At 41.2% G+C, this 10,892-nt stretch overlaps 1 pseudogene across 1 annotated transcript; it reads right to left on the reverse strand.

The window, feature by feature from the left end:
- Positions 1–535: 535 nt before the first annotated feature.
- On the reverse strand, positions 536–1,466 carry LOC103651427 (glyceraldehyde-3-phosphate dehydrogenase pseudogene; annotated as a pseudogene). Its single transcript, NR_161253.1, has 5 exons — positions 1,273–1,466; positions 964–1,170; positions 869–892; positions 683–783; positions 536–588 (listed from the first exon to the last, which is right to left on the reverse strand). The product of NR_161253.1 is annotated as a glyceraldehyde-3-phosphate dehydrogenase pseudogene (transcript).
- Positions 1,467–10,892: the final 9,426 nt, after the last annotated feature.

Below are 10,892 nucleotides of genomic sequence, written 5' to 3' on the forward strand. Positions count from 1 at the left end.
TGATCGGAGTCTACGACCCTCGGAAGATGAATCCACAATTCCTTGTATGGAGCATAGAACAAAAGAAGTCTGTGTAACCTCCAACCATGATTGGTAGAACCATCTCTATATCACTCTGCATTACCAAATCAGAGCATTGGTCATGATTATCCTTTATTATTACCCTCAGAAGAGACAGGGCATGTGGGTAGTAATGAACAATATGAAATGAATATCCCATGGTATTAATAATAACTATTTCATTATTTAGATTGACAAAAAACTGATTAATGTAGATTGTTTATTTGGCTGTTGTGGTATGTGAACCATCAAAACTAAGTAAAATAAGAATACCCCATGGTATTAATCATACGCAGAAGATCGAGAGGCAACTGCGCCCAGCAGCCCTCCCACGGCGCCTCGTCCAGCTCGGCTGCCGGCGCTCGCCCGGCCCCGGCGTGGCCCCCTGGCCGGAACCGTAGCACGCCGCGCGACACGATGGCGCCGATCTCGCCCTTCATCTCCTGGATCATGCTGCTGAAAGGCATCGCCTTTCGCGGTCCTCCCACGCCGAAACCACCACACATATTTCACACCTCATCAGCCCAGCTGCCATATATAGATATAGAGGGATTGCTTCTTTGTTTGTTCTTTGCAAATGTCCTTTCTTGGCCGACGAGACACAATAGCCGAGGGACCATACCATGTAGTCGGTGCTGATGAAGCGGTCGTTCACGACGACGAGCTCGACATCGTCACTCTGTAGGGCCACCCTGGCCACCAGCCTTCCGATCCTACCGAACCCTGCACCAACAAAAAAACGATAAAAACCCACACGACTGGCATAACTCAAATACATCACAACTCAGATTGGAGGATGCGAACTCACCATTGATCCCAATCTTGATCTTGGCTGCATATACCAGAGCACAAACACAAGCAACCAAGCCATAAAAAACAATCAGTAAAAATAACAGTACCAACTTGCACATCAGAAGCCCCGCGAGCACAGAAGTGTATAGAACATATGAATCTGCTAGCAAGTATTCCTTAAGAAGTATTTCTGCTTTATACTTATAGGCCTTAGCTGCCATGATTGGGTCAACAGGAAAATCCATAATCTGATCCATCAAGTCAACAGTCAGATTGTTGAACAGAGTGGTTCCATTCCCCACAATCCATAAGCAATGCCTACAACAAATTGTTAAAAATTAAATAGTTTTATTATCATGCACCAGATAAAAGATTATGAAGTAATTGAAGTGAAATTTAAATGCTTGGCGCAGAACTTACTTGGCCCTTGTTAACAATATATAGTATAGATATGTGCTCGTGCGTTGCGATGGAAGTAAAAAATTTGTATGAAACATTGATACGGAACGACAAAAATCACTATAATATGCAAAATATACGTGGAAAACATTATCAATATCACACAAATTAATTCTAAAAAGTTAATTTAGAATTTTTAATTACAGACAAATATGTCGACAACTAATCAGCTAATCCTTTTTAGCGATATCGATGAGTCTCTGTTGTATGTTTGCAGGGATGGCATATCGGCACGAATTATCCTCATAACTTAACAGATCAATCACAAAGTTCCTTCGAAGAGTCTTTGCATCCTACAGACAAAGACATAAGAGAACAAAACATATTATCTTGTAGAACGAGTTAGCTAGAATGTAAGTTTTGAACATAAAACGAACGTGCTACACTCACCCCAACAAATTTCAGTCGTCTGTCATTCCCCCACATGGCCATAGCTTGTAGAACGAGGTAGCTGGTATTAAACCTATAGAACAATATTTGGGCAACTATGTTTTACACAATGAATATCATAGAAAAAATTTAAACTGCTGAAAAGGTGGTACGAAGAAAATACCCTCTTAAGTCAATTGGAACACCAGTCTGAATTGTATGTTCCCACTTAAAGATATCCTCCGCCCATGCAGAACGTTTCTTGCTGTAAGCAATCTTATATTTTTTTGAGGCCATGATAATCGCTTCCGCGAACCTCTTGTATGGCATGTGTTTACACCAATCTTGAGTCGGTGTAAAATCAATAAAAGTCACATGCTTTTTAACATGATCTATTACGAAAAGGGCGTAACATCCATTGAATTTCCATGGCATGAGAACCTGCAAAATATCAGTCATTAGGATCCTACAACAGAAGTGTCCTTTATAAATACATTCGAAATGAACACATACTTACATATCTACAACCCGTGATATAATAATTCATTGATGGCCAACAATCGAGTGTTTTGGCTAACTCTTCTGTTGTAGGATCCTGATGATACTTTGGAAGTTTACCAAAACCAACCATTCTCTGGACAGTATATATACATGTACACATGATGATTAGATGTAGATACTATATATTAATACATTAATGATTGGAAACAAACTTACCCAAAAACGCATGTCCATATAATGCTTTCTATTATTTATGATTTCTTCTTTCGGTCTACGTGACTCTTTATTGGCAAGCAGCCGAACAGCCATATCAAAACATCTTAGAATCATATCTTGAGTTGTCGTTAATATGTTTTGCAGGTCTTTGACAGATATTTCTATCTTAAAAGGATTGAAACTTCGCACCCATGTTCTCCTGTAATGTAGCATGACGAAACTCTATATCAAGAATCTAAGTAGTCGATATACATAAAATAAATAAATCAATGAGCACTTACTCTAGTGTCGTATCGTCTTCTATTGCCATGATATAATCACATAAAACATCTATTGAATCGGCTTTGGTCACTGGCATGTCCTTTGTGGAAAGACCAACCATTAAAAAGTCATTGGTGCAACCATCGTTAGAGACTTTTACATGAGCTCTTTTATCCCAATCATCAACAAACCACCTTTGCAAGTCTGCTTGAGTAATAGGGCCTTCCTCATCTTCAAACACTACTTCGCTATCATCCAGCACGTGGAGTAGTTTCCTCTTATTAGAATCTGTTGGGTTTTCTAATATCTCAACATCAGATGGGCTTCCAGAGTCAACTTCTTTTTCATTTTTGTATAACAGACACCCCCTTCTCTTATTCAGGTCTGAAGATAGTAATATAGCAGCCATTTTTTTCCTAAAGTGTGACATGTCATCCTACAAATAAGAAACAATTATTTTAGCATTATATATGTAACACTGACTGTAGATGTCCATATATGTCGTAGTAGTAATAATATACCTGGGTAAAACTGTCAGACAGTTCATCCCCTGTCCAGTATTCGATATAGTTCAAAAGAAAGAGGCCACATGAAGAGCTACAATATACATTAATATCAACATAAAGTTTAGTATGAATGAAGAAATTGGTAAAGAAGATTTTAGGACGTACCTATCTGTCTGCTTTGCATATCCCATGTTTATTTCTCTGAGCGGCCAAGAAGCAACTTGGAGGTCTGGCCACCTGTGGTCTTTTAACTCCTTACGTTGAGATATCATATCTATTTGTCTTTGTAGTCCTTTAATCTTTATATATTGTAAAACAAAATTAGAGATTGGGATAAGTTAATATTAAATTCATAATTGTTTAGTTTGTGCATACTCACAGAGTCAGTGAGGTCTTTGCGATCTTGTGAAGTACCAAGTGAATCGAGCACTTGTATCTCCATATTTCTAGCATGGATCACGGCAAGATACCAGTGCGTCTCTCGGATGTTTATCGGAATAAACACCTACAAAACAGTTATAAATACTTGCATAAGAATAAAATACATATATACACTAATTGTTCAGATTGCAAACTCATATGTACCATGTCATGGTCTAAGTAAAGTAACACCCTTCGTTCAGCGCTACATATTTGTGTCATGTCTTTATTTGGATATAGCTCTTCTGTTTTAATTTCAACATCACCATCTCGCTTCAGGAAATTGAACTGGAAAGCATTTTCTATGTGAACGCGACCTCCAGATCGGCACTTTAGATGCTTCTGAGCTTTTATCAAATTTATGTAACAGTCTATAACCTGCAAGTGTGTAAGTTGTGGTTAAAAATACCAGGATGAGTAAAAAACTTATACATAACAACGTCGCCAAATATAAAAACTAAGCGTGGATTACCTCGTCACCTAAATATGCGTTCGGCTGAAATAAACACTCCATCCATTTCCTTTCAACAAAGGCATCATCAATAAGCACGACTTCTACCCTTGGTTCACAAGGGATTTCCTTAATAAAATCGATGAGAGCAAGATCACCTTGCGTGCAAATATAGTCTAGGAGCAACGAGTCATGAGATAACACTAAAATTAGTTATAGTATAGGAGCAATCAGTCATTAAAAAGAAATTGATCCATACAGACTATGAAAATTATAATACCTTCTCGAACTATTGCGGTTGCCACCGAATTTTTTGGCTTGTTATGAGACAAGCCTACAATTAGAGATTCCATTCTCGCGGGACAAAAACCTACATTCATAAGGTATAATAATATAGGTCAGTGCCCGTGCTTTGCCATGCATTACAAATTGTTAGATGCATAAAAATTAATATTGCTAATTTCGCAAATGATCCAAAACTCAACAATACTTTAAGACAGTTACAATCTGTTATTTCATAGTGTAGAACTGAAACGAGTGCAGAATCACTTGGTTTTTTGTCATACAGACCATTTTCATGCGTGTGAGCACAGCAAACTGCACATAGAGGAGATCACATGGTCAAATGGAATAGCAGTGATGCAGTGTGATGTCAGGGATGGGTTTAGGGTAGATGGAGCACGGACAATTTTTGCATCAAACGTTTGTTTGCAGACATATACCTAATTCTCCAAGTATGTGTATATTATAATCACAGAACTTTCTAGTAATTCATGTTGTAAATAGATCTAGAGTTCTAGATAGGATGCCTTATGGTGGTCTTGGACATGTCCTGGGTGGTTCATAGACCTGTAAATTGTCCAAATCACGCAAGATAAAGCTTTTGGTCATTCCCTTAACCTGTAAACTTGTAATATCCAATTGCTGCTGGCATCATATAGCAGGAAGCCTGGAAGTGTAGAATGACATGCCATTATAATTTCTGTCGCTCCTTTATTCTCAGCTACTACTGTTCAATGATTTCACAAGTTGTTTATGCAGTTCTGGAAAATTATGAGAGCCCATATGCAAATGCTGATAATGATGACGCTGTTGAGGATATACGAATTCAGTGGGTGGATGAAGTGCTCAAAGCCAGAAGCAATTCATGGTGAATTAAGTTATTAGAGCTGTTCATGGTGAATTAAGTTTGACAATGTAAATAAACTGCAAGCATATGGAATATTGCAGCTGTGAACTTGTTTTTGCTACCTTACTAAAATATAATGCTTGCATGGTGTTTAAAGATGACTTCTCTCTTTTCTCTCTCATTAATCTTTACCTTCACACGTCACATTTATGACTAACTATTCACACAACCAGTCATTCTGAATACCTGTACTCTTACCAGAAGCAGTTTTACCAGCTAGTTTACGAGCTAGTTTATCAGAAGCAGTTTTACCGTACTGCATACTAACTATTCACACAACCAGTCATTCTGAATACCTGTACTCTCTCATTAACTGCATGCTTTTACGAGCTAGTTTATCAGAAGCAGTTTTACCGTACCAAGTTCTGTATCTGTCCTGGTGGTTCACAAGTTAACAGTGTCCATATATCTGACTCAATACACTATGGTTGTGTTCCTGGTTAGTATTTCTACTTACAAACTTTGGCAATGCATCTCATTGTTCTTTCTATTTCCTTTTTATGGGAATAGAGTAATTTAGTTCCTTCCTGATTACATTGTTCTGATACATATTCTTCTATATCCTTTTAGTTATTCTGTCAGACTACTATGATCTGCCTTTCAATGATGCCCTTGACTGGAGAAAGTTTGCGGTTATACTTAGGGAGAGAGATGTGTATCAACTGAAGAATATCTTGAAATCTATATCACAGGAGGAGTTTATTTCATTGCATAAATCTCTAGTTCAGGTTTGTTTATTCTGAATACCTGTACTCTACTAACAAACTATAGATGCCCTTTGGTGGAGGTTAATTCGTCAAGTAGTTTAGCAGATGCAAGCTCTAAATCAACATCTTGACAAAACTGTAAGTTGGAGTCACAAAAATGTTTCATTGCTTGTGCAGGAAATGCACACTAAATTTTACAAGAAAACTATCAGTTTCTGACTAAATGAATTCATTTGTGCTGACAGCACACATCAGTGAGAGACGATTGGGCAAATATTTTCTATCACACTGTTGGCACCCGAAAAAACAATGCAAGTTTTCATGAGACATTAATTTATTATATTCCGATGAGGCCAAATAGACTGATTATCCAGTTCAGGTTTCTGGTGACACTAAGACTGACACTAAGCCTGCAACACTGATGATGGAACGACAGAAATTATTACAGCAACAAAAATTCAGGATATGTTTGAAGCACTCAAGCCAGGACCTTCTATTGTCTCTCTCAAGCTAGAAAACTATTATAGCCACGGATCCATCTTGGCTGCATCCATTCCATATCCATCTTACACTGCACCTGCACGGTTTATCCCGGCTGCACAACAGCACAACCAAAAAGAGCAGCAGAACAGGCAGCCTGGCTTGGGTACTGTCTCCCAATCTCAGACGTAGATCCAGAATTCCACATGGAGTTGTTAATTCGCTCCTTCAACCTTTGCTCTGGACCATACCAGCATATTGCTTTGAGAGTTGGGTTTGATCTACATCTACTGAATGTACAGTACATGCATCTGTACAGTTGCTTCAATAATGACTGAGTTCAGAGAAGCCATGTTATAATTATCAGTTTGACTTCACTCCTAAGCGGTTTGTTTTTTTTGGGAACTGTACAGATGCTTCACTCCTAAGCGGTTTGTAGTTTCATGAGTTTCCTTCCGCGTTTTGATTTTGGTCGACAGTTGATTGAACCACTCTACAAAAAGGGGATTTTGAGTGATAATACTCGATTATTTTGCTAACCGTTGATTGCACGGGCACAATAAAAGGGACTTCCAAGGTCTGCTCATAACAAAAGAATGGGACATCGGTACAACATTCTGAAAGTTTCACCACTTCTCCTCGAAGAACTGCTGGTGGCTTTCCACCAGCACCTACAATGAAGCTGCACCCAGAAAAGAGGGGCTTCGACAGCGAATCAGTAACAAGGTGGAAGGTTGCTGCAAGGTAATATTTCAAATTAAATAAGTTGGTCGAATTACACTACAAATATGATGGGTATTGGTTAGCCTTGGGTTTTGTGGTATTATATGTTCCCGTTGTAACGCACGAGCACTTACCTAGTATCTATTGGTTACCTTATTATTATTGTTATATTATATTTAATAAGAGTTATGGGTTCTAAATAGTTCTGCAGAAAAACACGATCAGCCATTTCTATTTACAGAATCTCAATTTGCAGCAAACCAATGGTAAACAGCATGAGCCACATATATATACAAATACAAAACGATCATGAAATTAGTTATCATAAAACATAGGATATATACAAAACGATTCTGAAATCAGTTATACACCAAAGGGCATCGTGCATTTACATGTATTTAGCATGCAACAGATTGAGTTCCGTTTCAGTCGTATATGGGTCTAGTTTGTTAGGACCTCCTTGTAGACGATGTTCTTGGTATATGTCCCACAATCTACGGTGGGGTTTTTCTTTACACCCTTCCTTGACTTTTTCCTCCCATCGACGGCTGGGATGACAAGAATCTTGATGTTCGATCGGGCTGTCGCTCTAGATAGAGCAACATATAGTTGACCATGAGAGAACACTGGTTCAGGCAAGTATACACCAACATTGGGAATAGTCTGACCCTGTGCTTTGTTAACCGTCATTGCAAAGCTAAGCCGTACAGGAAACTGCTTTCTTTTGAACTGGAAAGGGAACATCTCTTCATCGGAGGGACACAACGGTATACGCGGTAGGAAAATCCGTTTTCCAACGTGTTGACCCAGTACAATCTCTGCGTCAATGCTATTTCTTTGGAAGCCACGAACGACCAGCCTGGTGCCATTGCAAAGTCCATTTGCAGGGTCTATATTCCAGAGCAATATAACAGGACATCCAATCTTGAGCTTCAAAACATGAGGGGGCAGCCCATTAGGCGTCAATGTGTTTAGGAACTCAGGTGGGTAGTAGTTATGGGGATCATCCATGGCGCTATCGAAACTATGGTACACCATATGCTCTCCTTGAAAACGATCAATCATCTTAGCATTTATCATATCCACCCAGTCATTACGTGTTGACAGTATCGCCCTTGAAGTGATGTAGGTGGAATCAGACATATTTTCATTGAGATTTGGGAAAGCGAAGTCTATTAGGTTGTCAAGATCGCTGTCACTCCCACTGTAAGGCACACACACATCGTCAGGAAGACGAATGTCGCCGTCACTATTTGTGTCCTCAGTTCCACCGCCTACGCGCAGCAAAAACTCCGCAAACCAAGGGTCGTTTTTTGCTCTCATGTTGCTAACAAGCTTTAAGTGGGACATGGACTCCCATAGGTAAGACATCCGTAATGAAGACGCGACCACTTGAGCCCTTGACCCTTTACGAACAACTGGCAAGACCTGTCTGAAATCTCCACCGAAGACAATGGTTTTACCACCAAATGGTAGTGCGGGTCGACCCATTATATCGCGCATGCTATTGTCCAGTGCCTCCACGGCTTGTCTCTTAGTCATAGAAGCCTCGTCCCAGATAATGAGAGATGCTTTCCGTAGCAACTCTGCTGTTCCACTCTGCTTCGTGAAGCTACATACAGCGCCATCATCAATAGTGAGTGGTATCTTGAAGCGTGAATGGGCGGTTCTTCCTCCAGGCATTATGGAAGCCGCAACGCCAGATGTAGCTGTTGCCACTGCAATCTTGCCCTGGTTGCGTAGCGTCGCGAGCAACACTCTGTATAGATAAGTCTTACCGGTGCCACCAGGTCCATCCACAAAGAACAACCCGCCCTGATCGGTGTCAACGGCAGACATAATCTTATCATAGGCGGCCCTCTGTTCCTCGTTAAGAGAGTCTTTAAGAGCCACATCTCCCGCTGTCGGTTGGATACTTTCCTCCTCGTAAACCTCCCTAGCAGTACCAATAGCATCGTCATACGCGTCGATGATAGGAGGTAGAGGGAATGTATTTATGTCCTTTCCCATTGACTGCAGCATGTTCCTAATGTCAATCAATACCATCTGCTCAACATGAGTTTTGTTCTGACTCCTGTGTTGGTAGTCCTCGGACATAGAATCTTTGTGTTTCTGCCAGAGTACAGCCACATCGCTTGGCTCACAGTACACCAGTATTGTGGCAAAAAGCCGTCGCAGCGCCGATGGCATCTGGAAAAGAGCACGTTCAGTGAGACACTCATCTAGTGTGTTGTCCGACTCAAGCAGTCCCCTTCTCTCTGCCGCCTCACGAAAAGTGGGTAGGGTGACACCATCAACTGTCCTTAGATCCACATAGGAGGCGGCACCAGTCACATGGTTTAGGAGAACACGAAGATAGTAGCGCTCCCCCTCAGCCGGATGAGCAGAGACTATCCTACCAACTTGTCCGCCTGTATCTCGTTTCCTCCGCTGCCATACTTTACCCTTACCACTCTGCCAAGTGTACCACTCAGGGAAGTCACGATATAGGATGCCACGAGCCTCCTCGTGAAGACTATTCGCCTCAAAATATGCTGTGAGCATTGACCTATCAACACCTGGACGGTTGACGACTCGCTCGACCATTTGCCGCTCGTGAAACGCCACCATGTGCATGTTTGGAAGATGGAGTTGCAGCTGCATCACAGGTGGAGATATCTGGCTAAGCTCAAAACCGTATATCCTCCATAAGGCTTCTGGAGGAGTCACCCACCTTGCATCTCTATACTGCTTGATCTCATCAACATCATCGTATTCCTTGCTCGCATCTCTCATAACAACAGACGCACGATCATGGCCTTTGTATATGTACTTGAACAGGTATTTAACAGCCTTGATGCTCCCACATGCCTCGACATTGATGTGACAGTTGAAGAGATGAAGGAGGTATGGGTTATAAGGGACAACCCATCTATTGTCCAGTTCGCACCCTCGGACCTTTTCTTTACGATCATCGTCACGACGTCTGTAAATAGGGTACGAATCCTTCCCTTGCAACGTTGTGTCACTGAAAGGCCGAGGGTAATGATTCTTGCACGATTTACGACCCTTAGTGCATGGGCAGTTAGGGTTTAGCGACCCACACGGGCCATGCATCATATGCTTGATAACCATCTTTCGTAGTTCTGGGTACTTGTTGCTTGGGATCTCGGCTGAGATCAAAAGGTCGTACTGCTCAGGACATGTGAGCTTGTACTTCCTCTGCATTATGAGTAGAAAATGGGCATGCGGCAAACCCCGCTTCTGAAACTCCACGACATAGACGTAGGCTCGGACCTTACCAAGAATATCTTGTTTAGTCAGCCTATGCTTTAACTCTTGTAGCTTCGCATGAAAGACACGCACTACAAGATCCGAACGATCTTGCGGTGTCTGCCTAGGGAGAAGCTCCCTCCTTATCTCATCCCAGTTAGGGTTACATGTCATGGTAAGAAATATGTCTGGTTTTCCAAACTTCCGCACCAGAGCCATAGCATCCATATACCGACGTCTCATGTCACGAGGACCGCCAATAAACGACGTCGACAACACAGTTCGCTTGCCAACATTCTCTGCTCTAATATCTCCATCTAGCATGATATCCACCAAGCCCTGGTACAGGTCTGCCCTTAACCGACCCTGATTATTGCGTATGTAATCTAAACGTGAGCTCTCAATCTTTATGTACGTGTCGACCGCGAACTGCTGGAAAAGCCGCTTTCCATGAAGTATTGGATTGAATACCCCGGGGCGAATCTGAAATTTGTAGCAGTAGTAGT

This window comes from Zea mays, chromosome 3 (assembly GCF_902167145.1).
Source record: "Zea mays cultivar B73 chromosome 3, Zm-B73-REFERENCE-NAM-5.0, whole genome shotgun sequence".
Lineage (NCBI taxonomy): Eukaryota > Viridiplantae > Streptophyta > Magnoliopsida > Poales > Poaceae > Zea > Zea mays.